This window comes from Ranitomeya imitator, chromosome 4 (assembly GCF_032444005.1).
Source record: "Ranitomeya imitator isolate aRanImi1 chromosome 4, aRanImi1.pri, whole genome shotgun sequence".
NCBI classification, from domain to species: domain Eukaryota; kingdom Metazoa; phylum Chordata; class Amphibia; order Anura; family Dendrobatidae; genus Ranitomeya; species Ranitomeya imitator.
In genome coordinates, this window is record NC_091285.1 from 654,043,102 (window position 1) to 654,066,424 (window position 23,323).

Below are 23,323 nucleotides of genomic sequence, written 5' to 3' on the forward strand. Positions count from 1 at the left end.
TATGGTGTTCATGTGGCAAGTTTTTTAGCTTTAGTAATGTAAAATTTATTCAATCATAGCAAAAAACTTTTTTTTTTTTTCTTTTTTTTTAAAAAACCTGTCTTGTTGGTTAGTGTAAAGCTTGCCCCATGCGGAAAAGGACCTAGCATCGCTGGTTGACTGGTTCAATTCCTGCTATGGGAGTGACCTCCTTTGGTATATGTACGCACATTCAAAAACTGCCACGTATCTTGTAGATGGAATCAGTTTAGGTTGGAACTGCTCTATGCAGCAAAAATGTCAACCACCAGAGTTTTGGGTTATTTATTTGCACCACATACCATTTGAGGTCAACGCTCAAACCATTCTTATTTCTCACTTTTAACTCCTAGGTTTTAAGGGACTCAGCAACCCTTTTTTCCCTGTCTGTTACTAGAGCTCTCCTCTTTGCTGCAATCGGTTATGTTTTGGTACTGAATGGGAAAAATCGGTGGCTCTCTAGCAAAGATGGAGACAGAATTGATTGAAAAAACAAGGGGCCAGTGCCTTTTCTGAGCATCAAAAGTTCAACCTTTAGCTTATGAGACGGATTTGCTTCCTACTGTGTTAACGAGGCAAGTTGCGCAAATTGAACGGCAGAAGTTTCTTGTGTCAAGTAGTAAACTTCTTTTTTTTACAGTGTCACTGATACTGCTATGCATCATTTCCCATATGGTCTAGCGGTTAGTATTCTTGGTTCTCACCCAGGTGGCCCGGGTTTGACTCCCGGTATGGGAAAGTACACTTTTCTGTACTACCGCCAACATTCAAAGACTGATGCGTTATTTTCAGTCAAACGTATCTCAGGCACAATTTGGACTTAACAGTCAAAAATGCTGAACACCAGCTTTTTGTCCATTCATTGCGACTTTTGGCGCAAGATTGAGTTTGGTTTCATAGCTCAAATCATTCCCAACTACCTCTTTTTACACCAAAGGTGTTAAGAGACTCAACAAGCCATTTGTACTGTCTGTCATTTGGGTTCACAATTCCTTAATTATCAGAATCGTTTTAGAACTGAAAGGGAAAGTTCTAAATTGAGGACAATATCTCTTAAGAAAAGAGGAATATGCTGCCCCGTGTGAGGATCGAACTCACAACCTTCAGATTATGAGACTGACGCGCTACCTACTGCGCTAACGAGGTAAGACACACAAGCTAATCTGCAGACACTTCTTGTGCAAGGCACGAAACTTATTTTTTTCATATTGTCAATGAGCTTGAAGGTATCTATTCCCATATGGTCTAGCGGTTAGGATTCCTGGTTTTCACCCAGTCGGCCCGCGTTCGACTCCTGGTATGGGAATTCACTTTTTTTCTGTACTACTGCCAACATTCAAAGACTGAAATGTGTTTTGAAAATAAAAGTACTTCAGATAAAATTTGCACTTTGCAGTCAAAAATGCTGAACACCAGGGTATTTGTCATTCATTCTGACCTTTTGCACAAGATTTAATTTTGTTTCAAAGCTTAACTCATTCTCAACTACACCTTTTTACTCCAAAGTGTTAGGGGCCCAACAATCCATGTGTTCTGTCTGTCATTAGGGCTCCTACTTCCTTTCCAATCGGAAACATTTCAGAAATTAATGGGAAAGTTCTGAGTTGGTAACACAGTCTCCTGAGAAAAGGAGGGAGTAGTACCACGTGTGAGGAATAAACTCATATTCTTCAGATTGCCAACTGATATGCTAATTATGGTGTTCATGTGGCAAGTTTTAGCTTTAGTAATGTAAATTTATTCAATCAAAGCAAAAAACTTCTTTTTTTTTTTTTTTAAACTTGTCTTGTTGGTTAGTGTAAAGCTTGCCCCATGCACAAAAGGACCTAGCATCGCTGGTTGACTGGTTCAATTCCTGCTATGGGAGTGACCTCCTTTGGTATATGTACGCACATTCAAAAACTGCCACGTATCTTGTAGATGGAATCAGTTTAGGTTGGAACTGCTCTATGCAGCAAAAATGTCAACCACCAGAGTTTTGGGTTATTTATTTGCACCACATACCATTTCAGGTCAACGCTCACACCATTCTTATTTCTCACTTTTAACTCCTAGGTTTTAAGGGACTCAGCAACCCTTTTTTCCCTGTCTGTTATTAGAGCTCTCCTCTTTGCTGCAATCGGTTATGTTTTGGTACTGAATGGGAAAAATCGGTGGCTCTCTAGCAAAGATGGAGACAGAATTGATTGAAAAAACAAGGGGCCAGTGCCTCTTCTGACCATCAAAAGTTCAACCTTTAGCTTATGAGACGGATTTGCTTCCTACTGTGTTAACGAGGCAAGTTGCGCAAATTGAACTGCAGAAGTTTCTTGTGTCAAGTAGTAAACTTCTTTTTTTTACATTGTTACTGATACCGCTATGCATCATTTCCCATATGCTCTAGCGGTTAGGATTCCTGGTTCTCACCCAGGCGGCCCGGGTTCGACTCCCGGTATGGGAAAGTACCCTTTTCTGTACTACCGCCAACATTCAAAGACTCATGCGTTATTTTCAGTCAAACGCATCTCAGGTATAATTTGGACTTAACCATCAAAAATGCTGAACACCAGCTTTTTGTCCATTCATTGCGACTTTTGGCGCAAGATTTAGTTTGGTTTCATAGCTCAAATCATTCCCAACTACCTCTTTTTACACCAAAGGTGTTAAGAGACTCAACAACCCATTTGTACAGTCTGTCATCTGAATCGTTTTAGAACTGAAAGGGAAAGTTCTAAATTGGGGACAATATCTCTTAAGAAAAGAGGAATATGCTGCCCCGTGTGAGGATAGAACTCACGACCTTCAGATTATGAGACTGACGCGCTACCTACTGCGCTAACGAGGCAAGACACACAAGCTAATCTGCAGACACTTCTTGTGCAAGGCACGAAACTTTTTTTTTCATATTGTCAATGAGCTTGAAGGTATCTATTCCCATATGGTCTAGCGGTTAGGATTCCTGGTTTTCACCCAGTTGGCCAGCGTTCGACTCCTGGTATGGGAATTCACTTTTTTTCTGTACTACTGCCAACATTCAAAGACTGAAATGTGTTTTGCAAATAAAAGTACTTCAGATAAAATTTGCACTTTGCAGTCAAAAATGCTGAACACCAGGGTATTTGTCATTCATTCTGACCTTTTGCACAAGATTTAATTTTGTTTCATAGCTTAACTCATTCTCAACTACACCTTTTTACTCCAAAGTGTTAGGGGCCCAACAATCCATGTGTTCTGTCTGTCATTAGGGCTCCTACTTCCTTTCCAATCGGAAACATTTCAGAAATTAATGGGAAAGTTCTGAGTTGGTAACACAGTCTCCTGGGAAAAGGAGGGAGTAGTACCACGTGTGAGGAATAAACTCATATTCTTCAGATTGCCAACTGATATGCTAATTATGGTGTTCATGTGGCAAGTTTTAGCTTTAGTAATGTAAATTTATTCAATCAAAGCAAAAAACTTCTTTTTTTTTTTTTTTAAACTTGTCTTGTTGGTTAGTGTAAAGCTTGCCCCATGCGGAAAAGGACCTAGCATCGCTGGTTGACTGGTTCAATTCCTGCTATGGGAGTGACCTCCTTTGGTATATGTACGCACATTCAAAAACTGCCACGTATCTTGTAGATGGAATCAGTTTAGGTTGGAACTGCTCTATGCAGCAAAAATGTCAACCACCAGAGTTTGGGGTTATTTATTTGCACCACATACCATTTGAGGTCAACGCTCAAACCATTCTTATTTCTCACTTTTAACTCCTAGGTTTTAAGGGACTCAGCAACCCTTTTTTCCCTGTCTGTTATTAGAGCTCTCCTCTTTGCTGCAATCAGTTATGTTTTGGTACTGAATGGGAAAAATCGGTGGCTCTCTAGCAAAGATGGAGACAGAATTGATTGAAAAAACAAGGGGCCAGTGCCTCTTCTGACCATCAAAAGTTCAACCTTTAGCTTATGAGACGGATTTGCTTCCTACTGTGTTAACGAGGCAAGTTGCGCAAATTGAACTGCAGAAGTTTCTTGTGTCAAGTAGTAAACTTCTTTTTTTTACATTGTTACTGATACCGCTATGCATCATTTCCCATATGCTCTAGCGGTTAGGATTCCTGGTTCTCACCCAGGCGGCCCGGGTTCGACTCCCGGTATGGGAAAGTACCCTTTTCTGTACTACCGCCAACATTCAAAGACTCATGCGTTATTTTCAGTCAAACGCATCTCAGGTATAATTTGGACTTAACCGTCAAAAATGCTGAACACCAGCTTTTTGTCCATTCATTGCGACTTTTGGCGCAAGATTTAGTTTGGTTTCATAGCTCAAATCATTCCCAACTACCTCTTTTTACACCAAAGGTGTTAAGAGACTCAACAACCCATTTGTACTGTCTGTCATCTGAATCGTTTTAGAACTGAAAGGGAAAGTTCTAAATTGGGGACAATATCTCTTAAGAAAAGAGGAATATGCTGCCCCGTGTGAGGATAGAACTCACGACCTTCAGATTATGAGACTGACGCGCTACCTACTACGCTAACGAGGCAAGACACACAAGCTAATCTGCAGACACTTCTTGTGCAAGGCACGAAACTTATTTTTTTCATATTGTCAATGAGCTTGAAGGTATCTATTCCCATATGGTCTAGCGGTTAGGATTCCTGGTTTTCACCCAGGCGGCCCGGGTTCGACTCCTGGTATGGGAATTCACTTTTTTTCTGTACTACTGCCAACATTCAAAGACTGAAATGTGTTTTGCAAATAAAAGTACTTCAGATATAATTTGCACTTTGCAGTCAAAAATGCTGAACACCAGGGTATTTGTCATTCATTCTGACCTTTTGCACAAGATTTAATTTTGTTTCATAGCTTAACTCATTCTCAACTACACCTTTTTACTCCAAAGTGTTAGGGGCCCAACAATCCATGTGTTCTGTCTGTCATTAGGGCTCCTACTTCCTTTCCAATCGGAAACATTTCAGAAATTAATGGGAAAGTTCTGAGTTGGTAACACAGTCTCCTGAGAAAAGGAGGGAGTAGTACCACGTGTGAGGAATAAACTCATATTCTTCAGATTGCCAACTGATATGCTAATTATGGTGTTCATGTGGCAAGTTTTTTAGCTTTAGTAATGTAAAATTTATTCAATCACAGCAAAAAACTTTTTTTTTTTTCTTTTTTTTTTAAAAACCTGTCTTGTTGGTTAGTGTAAAGCTTGCCCCATGCGGAAAAGGACCTAGCATCGCTGGTTGACTGGTTCAATTCCTGCTATGGGAGTGACCTCCTTTGGTATATGTACGCACATTCAAAAACTGCCACGTACCTTGTAGATGGAATCAGTTTATGTTGGAACTGCTCTATGCAGCAAAAATGTCAACCCCCAGAGTTTTGGGTTATTTATTTGCACCACATACCATTTCAGGTCAACGCTCACACCATTCTTATTTCTCACTTTTAACTCCTAGGTTTTAAGGGACTCAGCAACCCTTTTTTCCCTGTCTGTTATTAGAGCTCTCCTCTTTGCTGCAATCGGTTATGTTTTGGTACTAAATTGGAAAAATCGGTGGCTCTCTAGCAAAGATGGAGACAGAATTGATTGAAAAAACAAGGGGCCAGTGCCTCTTCTGAGCATCAAAAGTTCAACCTTTAGCTTATGAGACGGATTTGCTTCCTACTGTGTTAACGAGGCAAGTTGCGCAAATTGAACTGCAGAAGTTTCTTGTGTCAAGTAGTAAACTTCTTTTTTTTACATTGTTACTGATACCGCTATGCATCATTTCCCATATGCTCTAGCGGTTAGGATTCCTGGTTCTCACCCAGGCGGCCTGGGTTCGACTCCCGGTATGGGAAAGTACCCTTTTCTGTACTACCGCCAACATTCAAAGACTCATGCGTTATTTTCAGTCAAACGCATCTCAGGTATAATTTGGACTTAACCGTCAAAAATGCTGGACACCAGCTTTTTGTCCATTCATTGCGACTTTTGGCGCAAGATTTAGTTTGTTTTCATAGCTCAAATCATTCCCAACTACCTCTTTTTACACCAAAGGTGTTAAGAGACTCAACAACCCATTTGTACTGTCTGTCATCTGAATCGTTTTAGAACTGAAAGGGAAAGTTCTAAATTGGGGACAATATCTCTTAAGAAAAGAGGAATATGCTGCCCCGTGTGAGGATAGAACTCACGACCTTCAGATTATGAGACTGACGCGCTACCTACTGCGTTAACGAGGTAAGACACACAAGCTAATCTGCAGACACTTCTTGTGCAAGGCACGAAACTTATTTTTTTCATATTGTCAATGAGCTTGAAGGTATCTATTCCCATATGGTCTAGCGGTTAGGATTCCTGGTTTTCACCCAGTCGGCCCGCGTTCGACTCCTGGTATGGGAATTCACTTTTTTTCTGTACTACTGCCAACATTCAAAGACTGAAATGTGTTTTGCAAATAAAAGTACTTCAGATAAAATTTGCACTTTGCAGTCAAAAATGCTGAACACCAGGGTATTTGTCATTCATTCTGACCTTTTGCACAAGATTTAATTTTGTTTCATAGCTTAACTCATTCTCAACTACACCTTTTTACTCCAAAGTGTTAGGGGCCCAACAATCCATGTGTTCTGTCTGTCATTAGGGCTCCTACTTCCTTTCCAATCGGAAACATTTCAGAAATTAATGGGAAAGTTCTGAGTTGGTAACACAGTCTCCTGAGAAAAGGAGGGAGTAGTACCACGTGTGAGGAATAAACTCATATTCTTCAGATTGCCAACTGATATGCTAATTATGGTGTTCATGTGGCAAGTTTTAGCTTTAGTAATGTAAATTTATTCAATCAAAGCAAAAAACTTTTTTTTTTTTTTTTTTTTTTTTTAAACTTGTCTTGTTGGTTAGTGTAAAGCTTGCCCCATGCGCAAAAGGACCTAGCATCGCTGGTTGACTGGTTCAATTCCTGCTATGGGAGTGACCTCCTTTGGTATATGTACGCACATTCAAAAACTGCCACGTATCTTGTAGATGGAATCAGTTTAGGTTGGAACTGCTCTATGCAGCAAAAATGTCAACCACCAGAGTTTGGGGTTATTTATTTGCACCACATACCATTTGAGGTCAACGCTCAAACCATTCTTATTTCTCACTTTTAACTCCTAGGTTTTAAGGGACTCAGCAACCCTTTTTTCCCTGTCTGTTATTAGAGCTCTCCTCTTTGCTGCAATCGGTTATGTTTTGGTACTGAATGGGAAAAATCGGTGGCTCTCTAGCAAAGATGGAGACAGAATTGATTGAAAAAACAAGGGGCCAGTGCCTCTTCTGACCATCAAAAGTTCAACCTTTAGCTTATGAGACGGATTTGCTTCCTACTGTGTTAACGAGGCAAGTTGCGCAAATTGAACTGCAGAAGTTTCTTGTGTCAAGTAGTAAACTTCTTTTTTTTACATTGTCACTGATACCGCTACGCATCTTTTCCCATATGGTCTAGCGGTTAGGATTCCTGGTTCTCACCCAGGCGGCCCGGGTTCGACTCCCGGTATGGGAAAGTACCCTTTTCTGTACTACCGCCAACATTCAAAGACTCATGCGTTATTTTCAGTCAAACGCATCTCAGGTATAATTTGGACTTAACCATCAAAAATGCTGAACACCAGCTTTTTGTCCATTCATTGCGACTTTTGGCGCAAGATTTAGTTTGGTTTCATAGCTCAAATCATTCCCAACTACCTCTTTTTACACCAAAGGTGTTAAGAGACTCAACAACCCATTTGTACAGTCTGTCATCTGAATCGTTTTAGAACTGAAAGGGAAAGTTCTAAATTGGGGACAATATCTCTTAAGAAAAGAGGAATATGCTGCCCCGTGTGAGGATAGAACTCACGACCTTCAGATTATGAGACTGACGCGCTACCTACTGCGCTAACGAGGCAAGACACACAAGCTAATCTGCAGACACTTCTTGTGCAAGGCACGAAACTTTTTTTTCATATTGTCAATGAGCTTGAAGGTATCTATTCCCATATGGTCTAGCGGTTAGGATTCCTGGTTTTCACCCAGTTGGCCCGCGTTCGACTCCTGGTATGGGAATTCACTTTTTTTCTGTACTACTGCCAACATTCAAAGACTGAAATGTGTTTTGCAAATAAAAGTACTTCAGATAAAATTTGCACTTTGCAGTCAAAAATGCTGAACACCAGGGTATTTGTCATTCATTCTGACCTTTTGCACAAGATTTAATTTTGTTTCATAGCTTAACTCATTCTCAACTACACCTTTTTACTCCAAAGTGTTAGGGGCCCAACAATCCATGTGTTCTGTCTGTCATTAGGGCTCCTACTTCCTTTCCAATCGGAAACATTTCAGAAATTAATGGGAAAGTTCTGAGTTGGTAACACAGTCTCCTGAGAAAAGGCGGGAGTAGTACCACGTGTGAGGAATAAACTCATATTCTTCAGATTGCCAACTGATATGCTAATTATGGTGTTCATGTGGCAAGTTTTAGCTTTAGTAATGTAAATTTATTCAATCAAAGCAAAAAACTTCTTTTTTTTTTTTTTTTTTTAAACTTGTCTTGTTGGTTAGTGTAAAGCTTGCCCCATGCGCAAAAGGACCTAGCATCGCTGGTTGACTGGTTCAATTCCTGCTATGGGAGTGACCTCCTTTGGTATATGTACGCACATTCAAAAACTGCCACGTATCTTGTAGATGGAATCAGTTTAGGTTGGAACTGCTCTATGCAGCAAAAATGTCAACCACCAGAGTTTGGGGTTATTTATTTGCACCACATACCATTTGAGGTCAACGCTCAAACCATTCTTATTTCTCACTTTTAACTCCTAGGTTTTAAGGGACTCAGCAACCCTTTTTTCCCTGTCTGTTATTAGAGCTCTCCTCTTTGCTGCAATCGGTTATGTTTTGGTACTGAATGGGAAAAATCGGTGGCTTTCTAGCAAAGATGGAGACAGAATTGATTGAAAAAACAAGGGGCCAGTGCCTCTTCTGACCATCAAAAGTTCAACCTTTAGCTTATGAGACGGATTTGCTTCCTACTGTGTTAACGAGGCAAGTTGCGCAAATTGAACTGCAGAAGTTTCTTGTGTCAAGTAGTAAACTTCTTTTTTTTACATTGTTACTGATACCGCTATGCATCATTTCCCATATGCTCTAGCGGTTAGGATTCCTGGTTCTCACCCAGGCGGCCTGGGTTCGACTCCCGGTATGGGAAAGTACCCCTTTCTGTACTACCGCCAACATTCAAAGACTCATGCGTTATTTTCAGTCAAACGCATCTCAGGTATAATTTGGACTTAACCGTCAAAAATGCTGAACACCAGCTTTTTGTCCATTCATTGCGACTTTTGGCGCAAGATTTAGTTTGGTTTCATAGCTCAAATCATTCCCAACTACCTCTTTTTACACCAAAGGTGTTAAGAGACTCAACAACCCATTTGTACTGTCTGTCATCTGAATCGTTTTAGAACTGAAAGGGAAAGTTCTAAATTGGGGACAATATCTCTTAAGAAAAGAGGAATATGCTGCCCCGTGTGAGGATAGAACTCACGACCTTCAGATTATGAGACTGACGCGCTACCTACTGCGCTAACGAGGCAAGACACACAAGCTAATCTGCAGACACTTCTTGTGCAAGGCACGAAACTTATTTTTTTCATATTGTCAATGAGCTTGAAGGTATCTATTCCCATATGGTTTAGCGGTTAGGATTCCTGGTTTTCACCCAGGCGGCCCGGGTTCGACTCCCGGTATGGGAATTCACTTTTTTTCTGTACTACTGCCAACATTCAAAGACTGAAATGTGTTTTGCAAATAAAAGTACTTCAGATAGAATTTGCACTTTGCAGTCAAAAATGCTGAACACCAGGGTATTTGTCATTCATTCTGACCTTTTGCACAAGATTTAATTTTGTTTCATAGCTTAACTCATTCTCAACTACACCTTTTTACTCCAAAGTGTTAGGGGCCCAACAATCCATGTGTTCTGTCTGTCATTAGGGCTCCTACTTCCTTTCCAATCGGAAACATTTCAGAAATTAATGGGAAAGTTCTGAGTTGGTAACACAGTCTCCTGAGAAAAGGAGGGAGTAGTACCACGTGTGAGGAATAAACTCATATTCTTCAGATTGCCAACTGATATGCTAATTATGGTGTTCATGTGGCAAGTTTTTTAGCTTTAGTAATGTAAAATTTATTCAATCACAGCAAAAAACTTTTTTTTTTTTCTTTTTTTTTTAAAAACCTGTCTTGTTGGTTAGTGTAAAGCTTGCCCCATGCGGAAAAGGACCTAGCATCGCTGGTTGACTGGTTCAATTCCTGCTATGGGAGTGACCACCTTTGGTATATGTACGCACATTCAAAAACTGCCACGTACCTTGTAGATGGAATCAGTTTATGTTGGAACTGCTCTATGCAGCAAAAATGTCAACCCCCAGAGTTTTGGGTTATTTATTTGCACCACATACCATTTCAGGTCAACGCTCAAACCATTCTTATTTCTCACTTTTAACTCCTAGGTTTTAAGGGACTCAGCAACCCTTTTTTCCCTGTCTGTTATTAGAGCTCTCCTCTTTGCTGCAATCGGTTATGTTTTGGTACTAAATTGGAAAAATCGGTGGCTCTCTAGCAAAGATGGAGACAGAATTGATTGAAAAAACAAGGGGCCAGTGCCTCTTCTGAGCATCAAAAGTTCAACCTTTAGCTTATGAGACGGATTTGCTTCCTACTGTGTTAACGAGGCAAGTTGCGCAAATTGAACTGCAGAAGTTTCTTGTGTCAAGTAGTAAACTTCTTTTTTTTACATTGTCACTGATACCGCTATGCATCATTTCCCATATGGTCTAGCGGTTAGGATTCCTGGTTCTCACCCAAGCGTCCTGGGTTTGACTCCCGGTATGGGAAAGTACCCTTTTTTTGTACTACCGCCAACATTCAAAGACTGATGCGTTATTTTCAGTCAAACGCATCTCAGGTACAATTTGGACTTAACCGTCAAAAATGCTGAACACCAGCTTTTTGTCCATTCATTGCGACTTTTGGCGCAAGATTTAGTTTGGTTTCATAGCTCAAATCATTCCCAACTACCTCTTTTTACACCAAAGGTGTTAAGAGACTCAACAACCCATTTGTACTGTCTGTCATCTGAATCGTTTTAGAACTGAAAGGGAAAGTTCTAAATTGGGGACAATATCTCTTAAGAAAAGAGGAATATGCTGCCCCGTGTGAGGATAGAACTCACGACCTTCAGATTATGAGACTGACGCGCTTCCTACTGCGTTAACGAGGTAAGACACACAAGCTAATCTGCAGACACTTCTTGTGCAAGGCACGAAACTTATTTTTTTCATATTGTCAATGAGCTTGAAGGTATCTATTCCCATATGGTCTAGCGGTTAGGATTCCTGGTTTTCACCCAGTCGGCCCGCGTTCGACTCCTGGTATGGGAATTCACTTTTTTTCTGTACTACTGCCAACATTCAAAGACTGAAATGTGTTTTGCAAATAAAAGTACTTCAGATAAAATTTGCACTTTGCAATCAAAAATGCTGAACACCAGGGTATTTGTCATTCATTCTGACCTTTTGCACAAGATTTAATTTTGTTTCATAGCTTAACTCATTCTCAACTACACCTTTTTACTCCAAAGTGTTAGGGGCCCAACAATCCATGTGTTCTGTCTGTCATTAGGGCTCCTACTTCCTTTCCAATCGGAAACATTTCAGAAATTAATGGGAAAGTTCTGAGTTGGTAACACAGTCTCCTGAGAAAAGGAGGGAGTAGTACCACGTGTGAGGAATAAACTCATATTCTTCAGATTGCCAACTGATATGCTAATTATGGTGTTCATGTGGAAAGTTTTAGCTTTAGTAATGTAAAATTTATTTAATCAAAGCAAAAAACTTCTTTTTTTTTAAAAAACTTGTCTTGTTGGTTAGTGTAAAGCTTGCCCCATGCGGAAAAGGACCTAGCATCGCTGGTTGACTGGTTCAATTCCTGCTATGGGAGTGACCTCCTTTGGTATATGTACGCACATTCAAAAACTGCCACGTACCTTGTAGATGGAATCAGTTTAGGTTGGAACTGCTCTATGCAGCAAAAATGTCAACCACCAGAGTTTTGGGTTATTTATTTGCACCACATACCATTTGAGGTCAACGCTCAAACAATTCTTATTTCTCACTTTTAACTCCTAGGTTTTAAGGGACTCAGCAACCCTTTTTTTCCCTGTCTGTTATTACATAGTAACATAGTAACATAGTTAGTAAGGCCGAAAAAAGACATTTGTCCATCCAGTTCAGCCTATATTCCATCATAATAAATCCCCAGATCTACGTCCTTCTACAGAACCTAATTGTATGATACAATATTGTTCTGCTCCAGGAAGACATCCAGGCCTCTCTTGAACCCCTCGACTGAGTTCGCCATCACCACCTCCTCAGGCAAGCAATTAGAGCTCTCCTCTTTGCTGCAATCGGTTATGTTTTGGTACTGAATGGGAAAAATCGGTGGCTCTCTAGCAAAGATGGAGACAGAATTGATTGAAAAAAACAAGGGGCCAGTGCCTCTTCTGAGCATCAAAAGTTCAACCTTTAGCTTATGAGACGGATTTGCTTCCTACTGTGTTAACGAGGCAAGTTGCGCAAATTGAACTGCAGAAGTTTCTTGTGTCAAGTAGTAAACTTCTTTTTTTTACATTGTCACTGATACTGCTACATTGTCACTGATACCGCTATGCATCATTTCCCATATGGTCTAGCGGTTAGGATTCCTGGTTCTCACTCAGGCGGCCCGGGTTCGACTCCCGGTATGGGAAAGTACCCTTTTCTGTACTAACTACTGATGCGTTATTTTCAGTCAAACGTATCTCAGGTACAATTTGGACTTAACCGTCAAAAATGCTGAGCACCAGCTTTTTGTCCATTCATTGCGACTTTTGGCGCAAGACTGAGTTTGGTTTCATAGCTCAAATCATTCCCAACTACCTCTTTTTACACCAAAGGTGTTAAGAGACTCAACAACCCATTTGTACTGTCTGTCATTTGGGCTCACAATTCCTTAATTATCAGAATCGTTTTAGAACTGAAAGGGAAAGTTCTAAATTGGGGACAATATCTCTTAAGAAAAGAGGAATATGCTGCCCCGTGTGAGGATCGAACTCACGACCTTCAGATTATGAGACTGACGCGCTACCTACTGCGCTAACGAGGCAAGACACACAAGCTAATCTGCAGACACTTCTTGTGCAAGGCACGAAACTTATTTTTTTCATATTGTCAATGAGCTTGAAGGTATCTATTCCCATATGGTCTAGCGGTTAGGATTCCTGGTTTTCACCCAGGCGGCCCGGGTTTGACTCCCGGTATGGGAATTCACTTTTTTTCTGTACTACTGCCAACATTCAAAGACTGAAATGTGTTTTGCAAATAAAAGTACTTCAGATAGAATTTGCACTTTGCAGTCAAAAATGCTGAACACCAGGGTATTTTTCATTCATTCTGACCTTTTGCACAAGATTTAATTTTGTTTCATAGCTTAACTCATTCTCAACTACACCTTTTTACTCCAAAGTGTTAGGGGCCCAACAATCCATGTGTTCTGTCTGTCATTAGGGCTCCTACTTCCTTTCCAATCGGAAACATTTCAGAAATTAATGGGAAAGTTCTGAGTTGGTAACACAGTCTCCTGAGAAAAGGAGGGAGTAGTACCACGTGTGAGGAATAAACTCATATTCTTCAGATTGCCAACTGATATGCTAATTATGGTGTTCATGTGGCAAGTTTTAGCTTTAGTAATGTAAAATTTATTTAATCAAAGCAAAAAACTTCTTTTTTTTTTTTTTAAACCTGTCTTGTTGGTTAGTGTAAAGCTTGCCCCATGCGGAAAAGGACCTAGCATCGCTGGTTGACTGGTTCAATTCCTGCTATGGGAGTGACCTCCTTTGGCATATGTACGCACATTCAAAAACTGCCACGAACCTTGTAGATGGAATCAGTTTAGGTTGGAACTGCTCTATGCAGCAAAAATGTCAACCACCAGAGTTTTGGGTTATTTATTTGCACCACATACCATTTGAGGTCAACGCTCAAACCATTCTTATTTCTCACTTTTAACTCCTAGGTTTTAAGGGACTCAGCAACCCTTTTTTCCCTGTCTGTTATTAGAGCTCTCCTCTTTGCTGCAATCGGTTATGTTTTGGTACTGAATGGGAAAAATCGGTGGCTCTCTAGCAAAGATGGAGACAGAATTGATTGAAAAAACAAGGGGCCAGTGCCTCTTCTGAGCATCAAAAGTTCAACCTTTAGCTTATGAGACGGATTTGCTTCCTACTGTGTTAACGAGGCAAGTTGCGCAAATTGAACTGCAGAAGTTTCTTGTGTCAAGTAGTAAACTTCTTTTTTTTACATTGTCACTGATACCGCTACGCATCTTTTCCCATATGGTCTAGCGGTTAGGATTCCTGGTTCTCACCCAGGCGGCCCGGGTTCGACTCCCGGTATGGGAAAGTACCCTTTTCTGTACTACCGCCAACATTCAAAGACTCATGCGTTATTTTCAGTCAAACGCATCTCAGGTATAATTTGGACTTAACCATCAAAAATGCTGAACACCAGCTTTTTGTCCATTCATTGCGACTTTTGGCGCAAGATTTAGTTTGGTTTCATAGCTCAAATCATTCCCAACTACCTCTTTTTACACCAAAGGTGTTAAGAGACTCAACAACCCATTTGTACAGTCTGTCATCTGAATCGTTTTAGAACTGAAAGGGAAAGTTCTAAATTGGGGACAATATCTCTTAAGAAAAGAGGAATATGCTGCCCCGTGTGAGGATAGAACTCACGACCTTCAGATTATGAGACTGACGCGCTACCTACTGCGCTAACGAGGCAAGACACACAAGCTAATCTGCAGACACTTCTTGTGCAAGGCACGAAACTTTTTTTTCATATTGTCAATGAGCTTGAAGGTATCTATTCCCATATGGTCTAGCGGTTAGGATTCCTGGTTTTCACCCAGTTGGCCCGCGTTCGACTCCTGGTATGGGAATTCACTTTTTTTCTGTACTACTGCCAACATTCAAAGACTGAAATGTGTTTTGCAAATAAAAGTACTTCAGATATAATTTGCACTTTGCAGTCAAAAATGCTGAACACCAGGGTATTTGTCATTCATTCTGACCTTTTGCACAAGATTTAATTTTGTTTCATAGCTTAACTCATTCTCAACTACACCTTTTTACTCCAAAGTGTTAGGGGCCCAACAATCCATGTGTTTTGTCTGTCACTAGGGCTCCTACTTCCTATCCAATCGGAAACATTTCAGAAATTAATGGGAAAGTTCTGAGTTGGTAACACAGTCTCCTGAGAAAAGGAGGGAGTAGTACCACGTGTGAGGAATAAACTCATATTATTATTATTATTATTTATTTATATAGCACCATTGATTCCATAGTGCTGTACATGAGATGGGGTTACATACAAGTTACAAATATCACATACAGTAAACAAACTAACAATGACGGACTGATACAGAGGGGCGAGGACCCTGCCCTTGCGGGCTTACATTCTACAGGATTATGGGGAAGGAGACAGTAGGTTGAGGGTTGCAGGAGCTCCGGTGTTGGTGAGGCGGTAGCTCCGGTGTTGGTGAGGCGGTAGCTCCGGTGTTGGTGAGGCGGTAGCTCCGGTGTTGGTGAGGCGGTGGCTCCGGTGTTGGTGAGGCGGTAGCTCCGGTGTTGGTGAGGCGGTAGCGGTGTCAGTGCAGGCTGTAGGCTTTCCTGAAGAGATGAGTTTTCAGGTTCCGTCTGAAGGATCCGACTGTGGTTGATAGTCGGACGTGTTGGGGCAGAGCGTTCCAGAGGATGGGGGATATTCGGGAGAAGTCTTGGAGGCGATAAGATGAGGAGCGAATAAGTGTGGAGGAGAGAAGGAGGTCTTGGGAGGACCGGAGATCACGTGAGGGAAGATATCGAGAGATTAGTTCAGAGATATATGGAGGAGACAGGTTGTGGATGGCTTTGTAGGTCAGTATTAGCAATTTGATCTGGATACGCTGAGGGAATGGGAGCCAGTGAAGAGATTTGCAGAGGGGGGAAGCGGAGGAGTAGCGAGGAGAGAGATGGATTAGTCGGGCAGCAGAGTTAAGGATGGACTGGAGAGGTGCAAGGGTGTTAGCAGGGAGGCCACAGAAAAGGATGTTGCAGTAGTCAAGGCGGGAAATGATGAGGGCGTGCACAAGCATTTTAGTAGATTGGGGGTTGAGGAAAGGACGGATCCTGGAGATATTTTTGAGCTGGAGGCGACAGGAGGTGGAAAGAGCTTGGATGTGTGGTTTGAAGGACAGGGCAGAGTCGAAGGTTACTCCGAGGCAGCGGACTTCGGGTACAGGGGAAAGCATGATGTCATTGACTGCGATAGACAGGTCAAGTAAGGAAGATTTGTGGGATGGAGGAAAGATGATGAGTTCAGATTTGTCCACATTGAGTTTGAGGAAGCGAGAGGAGAAGAAGGAGGATATGGCTGATAGGCACTCTGGGATTCTGGACAGCAGAGCGGTGACGTCTGGGCCAGAGAGGTAGATCTGAGTGTCGTCAGCATAGAGGTGGTACTGGAATCCATGGGACTTTATGAGTTGTCCCAAGCCAAGTGTATAGATTGAGAAGAGTAGGGGTCCTAGAACAGAGCCTTGGGGGACTCCAACAGAGAGAGGGTGGGATGAGGAGGTAGTATGGGAGTGGGAGACGCTGAATGTGCGGTTGGAAAGGTACGAGGCGATCCAGGATAGGGCGAGGTCTTTGATGCCAAAGGAGGAGAGCATCTGCAGTAGGAGGCAGTGGTCAACTGTGTCAAAAGCAGAGGACAGGTCTAGAAGGAGGAGTACAGAGTATTGTCCAGTAGCTTTGGCGGTAAGTAGGTCATTAGTGATTTTGGTCAGGGCAGTCTCAGTTGAGTGATGGGGGCGGAAACCAGATTGTAGATTGTCGTACAGCAAGTTAGATGAGAGGTGGGAGGAGAGTTCAGCATGGACGTGCTGCTCCAGGAGTTTGGAAGCAAATGGGAGCAGCGATATTGGGCGATAGCTGGACATAGCAGTTGGATCGAGGGTTGGCTTTTTAAGGATAGGCGTGATTGTGGCATGTTTGAACGCAGAGGGGAAGGTGCCAGAAGTTAGTGATAGGTTGAAGAGGTGGGTTAGGGATGGGATAAATGTGGTGGTGAGGTTGGGGAGGAGGTGGGATCGGATGGGGTCAAGCGCACAGGTGGTGAGGTGGGATTTGGAGAGGAGACAATTAAGTCCCCCTTCAGTGATGTTGGATAGGGAGGTTCTGGGGTTTGGGCATTGGTCTGGTATACAAAGGGGTTGTGGTGGTTGAACAATAAAGTCTTGCCTTGTCTGGTCCATCCTCTTTTTAAAGTGTGTGGCAAAGTCCTCAGCAGAGATGAGGAAGGTTGGAGGGGGCAGTTAAATGTTTTGAATAACTCATATTCTTGAGATTGCCAACTGATATGCTAATTATGGTGTTCATGTGGCAAGTTTTAGCTTTAGTAATGTAAAATTTATTTAATCAAAGCAAAAAACTTCTTTTTTTTTTTTTTTTTTTTTAAACCTGTCTTGTTGGTTAGTGTAAAGCTTGCCCCATGCGGAAAAGGACCTAGCATCGCTAGTTGACTGGTTCAATTCCTGCTATGGGAGTGACCTCCTTTGGCATATGTACGCACATTCAAAAACTGCCACGAACCTTGTAGATGGAATCAGTTTAGGTTGGAACTGCTCTATGCAGCAAAAATGTCAACCACCAGAGTTTTGGGTTATTTATTTGCACCACATACCATTTGAGGTCAACGCTCAAACCATTCTTATTTCTCACTTTTAACTCTTAGGTTTTAAAGGACTCAGCAACCCTTTTTTCCCTGTCTGTTATTAGAGCTCTCCTCTTTGCTGCAATCGGTTATGTTTTGGTACTGAACGGGAAAAATCGGTGGCTCTCTAGCAAAGATGGAGACAGAATTGATTGAAAAAACAAGGGGCCAGTGCCTCTTCTGAGCATCAAAAGTTCAACGAGGCAAGTTGCGCAAATTGAACTGCAGAAGTTTCTTGTGTCAAGTAGTAAACTTCTTTTTTTTTACATTGTCACTGACACAGCTATGCATCATTTCCCATATGGTCTAGCGGTTAGGATTCCTGGTTCTCACCCAGGCGGCCCGGGTTCTACTCCCGGTATGGGAAAGTACCCTTTTCTGTACTACCGCCAACATTCAAAGACTGATGCGTTATTTTCAGTCAAACGTATCTCAGGTACAATTTGGAGTTAACCGTCAAAAATGCTGAACACCAGCTTTTTGTCGCAAGAGGACCACGAGGAGGAACCACAGGAAAATCTAACGCATAATGACCCAGGGGGGGATGGACCTGGTAAGTTACAGATTGTGAACTTATCATCATACTCCCTGTCGGCGGGTGAGGTTTCTTTGCTCTCCAAAGGGCTGTCTTTTTCCCCTACCAATCAGCTCAACAAATTTGAATTGACTAAAGATCTGTACCTTTTTTGTAGGCAGCTCACGTTTAAATTATTGTACCATAAACCATCTGTAATTGATACCATGCCAGAGGAGGACAGACGGGTGTTCCGGGATCTTTTAGAGCTCCTAGATGAGAACGAAGGAAATAGCGGTAAGTCGGGTAGATTTACAGGACGTATTCCGTCCCAAGCCTCTCCATCTTTTTCACTCTTTCCGGTCGTACAGATATTTTTTGAGACCGTGAGTAGAGACATTGCCAATTTAAAAATTAACAATAAGGGTTTGGGTAACCTGACCAGGGAGGAGGCCCGCTGTTTGAAGCATCTCAAAAAACAGGACTCTTTTGTGATCAAAGAGGCCGACAAAGGGGGCAACATCGTCCTCTGGCCTAAGGATCTATATGTGGTTGAAGCTAAGAGACAGCTGCTCAATACCTCTCATTACCAGGTTTTGCCTTCGGACCCTACGGATGTCTATAAGAAACACCTTGATGGATTGATCCGGACTGCCCTTGGCCTGGGGATTATTAACAAAAGGGAAAGAGACTTCTTGACCATTGAAACACCTAGGATCCCTACGTTTTATATGCTACCAAAGGTGCATAAGAGCTTGGATAACCCCCCAGGTAGGCCAATAATATCGGGGATTGGGGGATTATTTGAGAGGCCGTGTGTGTATCTGGACTATTTTTTACAGCCCCTAGTATTCTCTTTAGGGTCCTATATACGGGACTCTATGCACCTGATTGAGAGAATTGGCAAACTTGAGGTACCAAGGGATACCTTGATTATTACACTCGATGTGGAGTCTCTCTACACGAGTATTGACCACAAATTGGGACTTGATGCAATCACCTACTTTTTGGACAAAAAATCAAGTAGGGATAGGGACCATGATTGCTTTATCCTTGATTTGTTAAAAATGGTTCTAGAAAAGAATTATTTCATATTTGATCGCACTTTCTATAGACAGGCATCTGGCACTGCTATGGGTGCCAGATGCGCACCCTCGTATGCTAACTTGTACATGGGGTGGTGGGAGGAGACCCATGTATATCAGTTACATATGTTCCAAAGATGTGTGCTGGAGTGGCATAGGTTTATCGATGATGTTCTATTGTTGTGGACAGGAACCTTGGATGAGTGTAACAACTTCATTGATTCTCTCAACAGGAATCCCTGGAATATTAGACTGACATCAAAAGTCTCTTCCACGAGGGTTGATTTCCTGGATCTCAATATAATCTTGAGAGACAACCATATTGTCACGAGTCTCCATAGGAAGGAAACGGCGACTAATAGCCTACTTCATTATAAGAGTGCGCATCCGGTCCACCTTCGGAACAGCATACCCAAGGGGCAATTCCTAAGGGTTAAGAGGAATTGCTCTGCCAAGGAGGACTTTTTGGCAGAATCCAGAAAACTCACAGAAAGATTTCGGGACAGGGGGTACCCACACAGAGTGGTTGCACAGGCATTCCAGCATTCCCAACGCTGTGTACGTGAGGACATCCTTAAACCGAGGGAGAAAAAGACTGTACAGACTATCAACTTGATTACAGTATACCACAATCAGTGGAGGGATGTTCATGAGATCTTGAAGAAAAACTGGAACATTTTATTGACAGAACCCAAACTTCACCCCTGGCTTGCCCCCACTCCGAGGATGGTGGCCAGGAGGTCACGTAATCTAAAGGATGATTTAGTATCGAGTCATTTTAAACGGGCCACTATTAAGAGTGGTACATGTGGCCAGATATTTGGGTCCTACCCATGTGGAGGGTGTAGCATCTGTGGTCTGATGATCTCTGATACGGGCATAACCCTACCACATATTCCCAAGAGAATTGAGCCTTCAGCATATTTTAATTGTCGCACCAGATATTTGGTGTATGCCTTGGTATGTGGTTGTCCCAAATTGTATGTGGGTTACACTACACAGGAGCTGAGGCGTCGGGTGCAACAGCACCTCTCTAACATCAATACGGCCAAGAAAGATCTAGGAAAGGGGAAAAAACTATCGTCAGTAGCAGGCCACTTTTTACAGGAACATGGTGGATCCGTAAGTAGCCTTAGGGTTATGGGCTTGGAAGGAGTTAGGCCTGATGTAAGAGGTGGCAACATTACATTAGACCTCCTGAGGAGGGAGTCCAAGTGGATTTATAACTTGAATAGTCGGGCCCCAGGGGGGATGAATGAGGAACTGTTATTTACTGGCTTCTATAAGCAGATTTAGGTAATTACCTTTCTTTAGCTTTTTTTTTTTTTTTTTTTTTTTTTTTTATATATATTATCATGGTGTGAGCGTATTAACCTTTTTTACCTCAGATCGTGGATCCTGGACGATTGTTTTGCCATTTGGATTAATAGAGTGTACGTGGGGTGCTATAAGGGTTAAACTCTACACCGGCCTGTATTTCACTGATAGTGATTAATGTGTCGCTTAATAATGTATGTGTCACCATATCTGGCTTGTACACGCAGACGTATAAACTCTGCATTGTAGCACACATACTGTGGTGCTCGGACACATATATATATTTATTTATTTATTTATTTTTTTTTATTTTTTTTTTTGTTATCCTTTTTAGTCATGCGCTTTTTCATTCACTACGGATGTGTTCTATTCTTTGCCTCGATATTATCGGTATCACCATGGATAATTCCAACATCTATTGTACAGTGCCTAAATTTCATCCTTTTCTGACATAACAACATGTGCGCAGGATTTGCTGCATTATAACATGGATTCTGTAAATTTTCAGTCTTCATGTGTATGTGGGGTGCTACATGACTGATATTTCATAATAGTGTATCCCTCAGGAATGGCGCGTAGCGTCACTTTAATGTTCAGGAGGTTATGTGCCGGTGTTTGGACATGGCTTTGTCCAGATTTTGGCACTTGACCGACTGATACAGTGTGCACACTGTGTGGTTATTATCTCCTTGGTATTTAAATATGCCTGCGCTGGCAACTATATCTTACATCGTGGACTCTGTCATGTCCATCTGTCCAACAGTACTATGTGTATGGGGAGGTAATTGGCTAATTATTTAAACCAATGTGTACCTCATTGGATAGCACTTAGATAGTCTGCGCCGCCTAATATCTGGCTTGTTCCCAGATCTGTACAAGACCCGTACGGGGTCTCACTTAATTGTGATTTATTCTTATTAAGGAATGGAAAGCGGAACGGGCAGTGCGCGTGTCTGAGTTGCCTTTGTGTTCTACTATTTCGGCGCCTGCGCATCTATCCCTCCCTGTTGTTGAGTGTCTCCTTGGAGACCGTAGCGCCTGCGTAGTTCTTCGGACCGCTTAGCAATGCTAAAACTCTGGGACTATGTACGCATGACCGGAAGTGTTCGCCCTTTACACGCCGGCATTTGAGGATACACGCCGCCGCAGCCTCACAGGTGAAACCTATCTTTTACAATGTTGTACATTTAAAAGGCGTATGTGGGACATATTCTTTACCACCTTCCCCTGACGAAGACGCCTTAGTAGCGTCGGAACGCGTGGGGCCGTCATCCTCCTCCTGGACTTTCTCTCCCTGTCAGCTACCCCCTCGCTACATTCAGCCCTTCTTAGGGACACATTTATTCCGCGTACCGGGGTTTCTGATTACCCTTTCCTTGTTTGTCCAGTACCTTGGCCACCTAGGGACTATTCCTGCATTGATCTGGATCTTTTCCAGACTAGGTGATGTATGAGATTGGCTGTCCAGGTTTGGGTGTGTAGCAGGTGTGCGGGTATAGGGTGCAGCACCATATTGGTTGGGTGTATATTTGGTGCTCTGTTTTCGCATTACTGCTGCTTTATTAGGGGCTAGAGAGTGTATCTAAATAATTGCTATAAGTAGGGGTCTGGATGGACTCTCTTATGGGGCATTGTTGATCTCTTATGTGACCAAATTTTGGATTATATGTATCTGTTTTTTTTTTTTTGATCCCATGCCCTATGTAACATCTGTATACTTATCTACATTACCTTAATCCTGGAGGAGGAGGGTTGGTCTGTTCTGGTTTTAAATGCTTTTAATTGTGTGTTTTGCTTATTGCCTTTTGTAGTAAAGACTTGTTAAAATAAAATTTAGTATATATGGTTGATCCCAGTTTGTGCATATCTTTTTCTGGTGTTTTTTCTTGTACATTGTCCATATGCACGTGGCTGATCGCCGTTATATTTTGTGCGGTGCCCGCCTACCCCTGTTGCTTATATTCATTGCGACTTTTGGCGCAAGATTTAGTTTGGTTTCATAGCTCAAATCATTCCCAACTACCTATTTTTACACCAAAGGTGTTAAGAGACTCAACAACCCATTTGTACTGTCTGTCATTTGGGTTCACAATTCCTTAATTATCAGAATCGTTTTAGAACTGAAAGGGAAAGTTCTAAATTAGGGACAATATCTCTTAAGAAAAGAGGAATATGCTGCCCCGTGTGAGGATCGAACTCACGACATTCATATTATGAGACTGACACGCTACCTACTGCGCTAACGAGGCAAGACACACAAGCTAATCTGCAGACATTTCTTGTGCAAGGCACAAAACTTATTTTTTTCATATTGTCAATGAGTTTGAAGGTATCTATTCCCATATGGTCTAGCGGTTAGGATTCCTGGTTTTCACCCAGGCGGCCCGGGGTTCGACTCCCGGTATGGGAATTCACTTTTTTTTCTGTACTACTGCCAACATTCAAAGACTGAAATGTGTTTTGCAAATAAAAGTACTTCAGATAGAATTTGCACTTTGCAGTCAAAAGTGCTGAACACCAGGGTATTTGTCATTCATTCTGACCTTTTGCACAAGATTTAATTTTGTTTCATAGC

At 41.9% G+C, this 23,323-nt stretch overlaps 3 non-coding genes across 3 annotated transcripts; 2 read left to right on the top strand and 1 right to left on the bottom strand.

Moving 5' to 3' along the window:
• The first annotated feature begins 7,436 nt into the window (after positions 1–7,436).
• Positions 7,437–7,508, top strand: TRNAE-CUC (transfer RNA glutamic acid (anticodon CUC)). Its single transcript has one exon. It is a non-coding gene; the product is annotated as a tRNA-Glu (tRNA).
• Positions 7,509–13,110: 5,602 nt separating this feature from the next.
• On the bottom strand, positions 13,111–13,183 carry TRNAM-CAU (transfer RNA methionine (anticodon CAU)). Its single transcript has one exon. It is a non-coding gene; the product is annotated as a tRNA-Met (tRNA).
• A 1,222-nt stretch (positions 13,184–14,405) lies between these two features.
• On the top strand, positions 14,406–14,477 carry TRNAE-CUC (transfer RNA glutamic acid (anticodon CUC)). Its single transcript has one exon. It is a non-coding gene; the product is annotated as a tRNA-Glu (tRNA).
• The last annotated feature ends 8,846 nt before the right edge of the window (positions 14,478–23,323 follow it).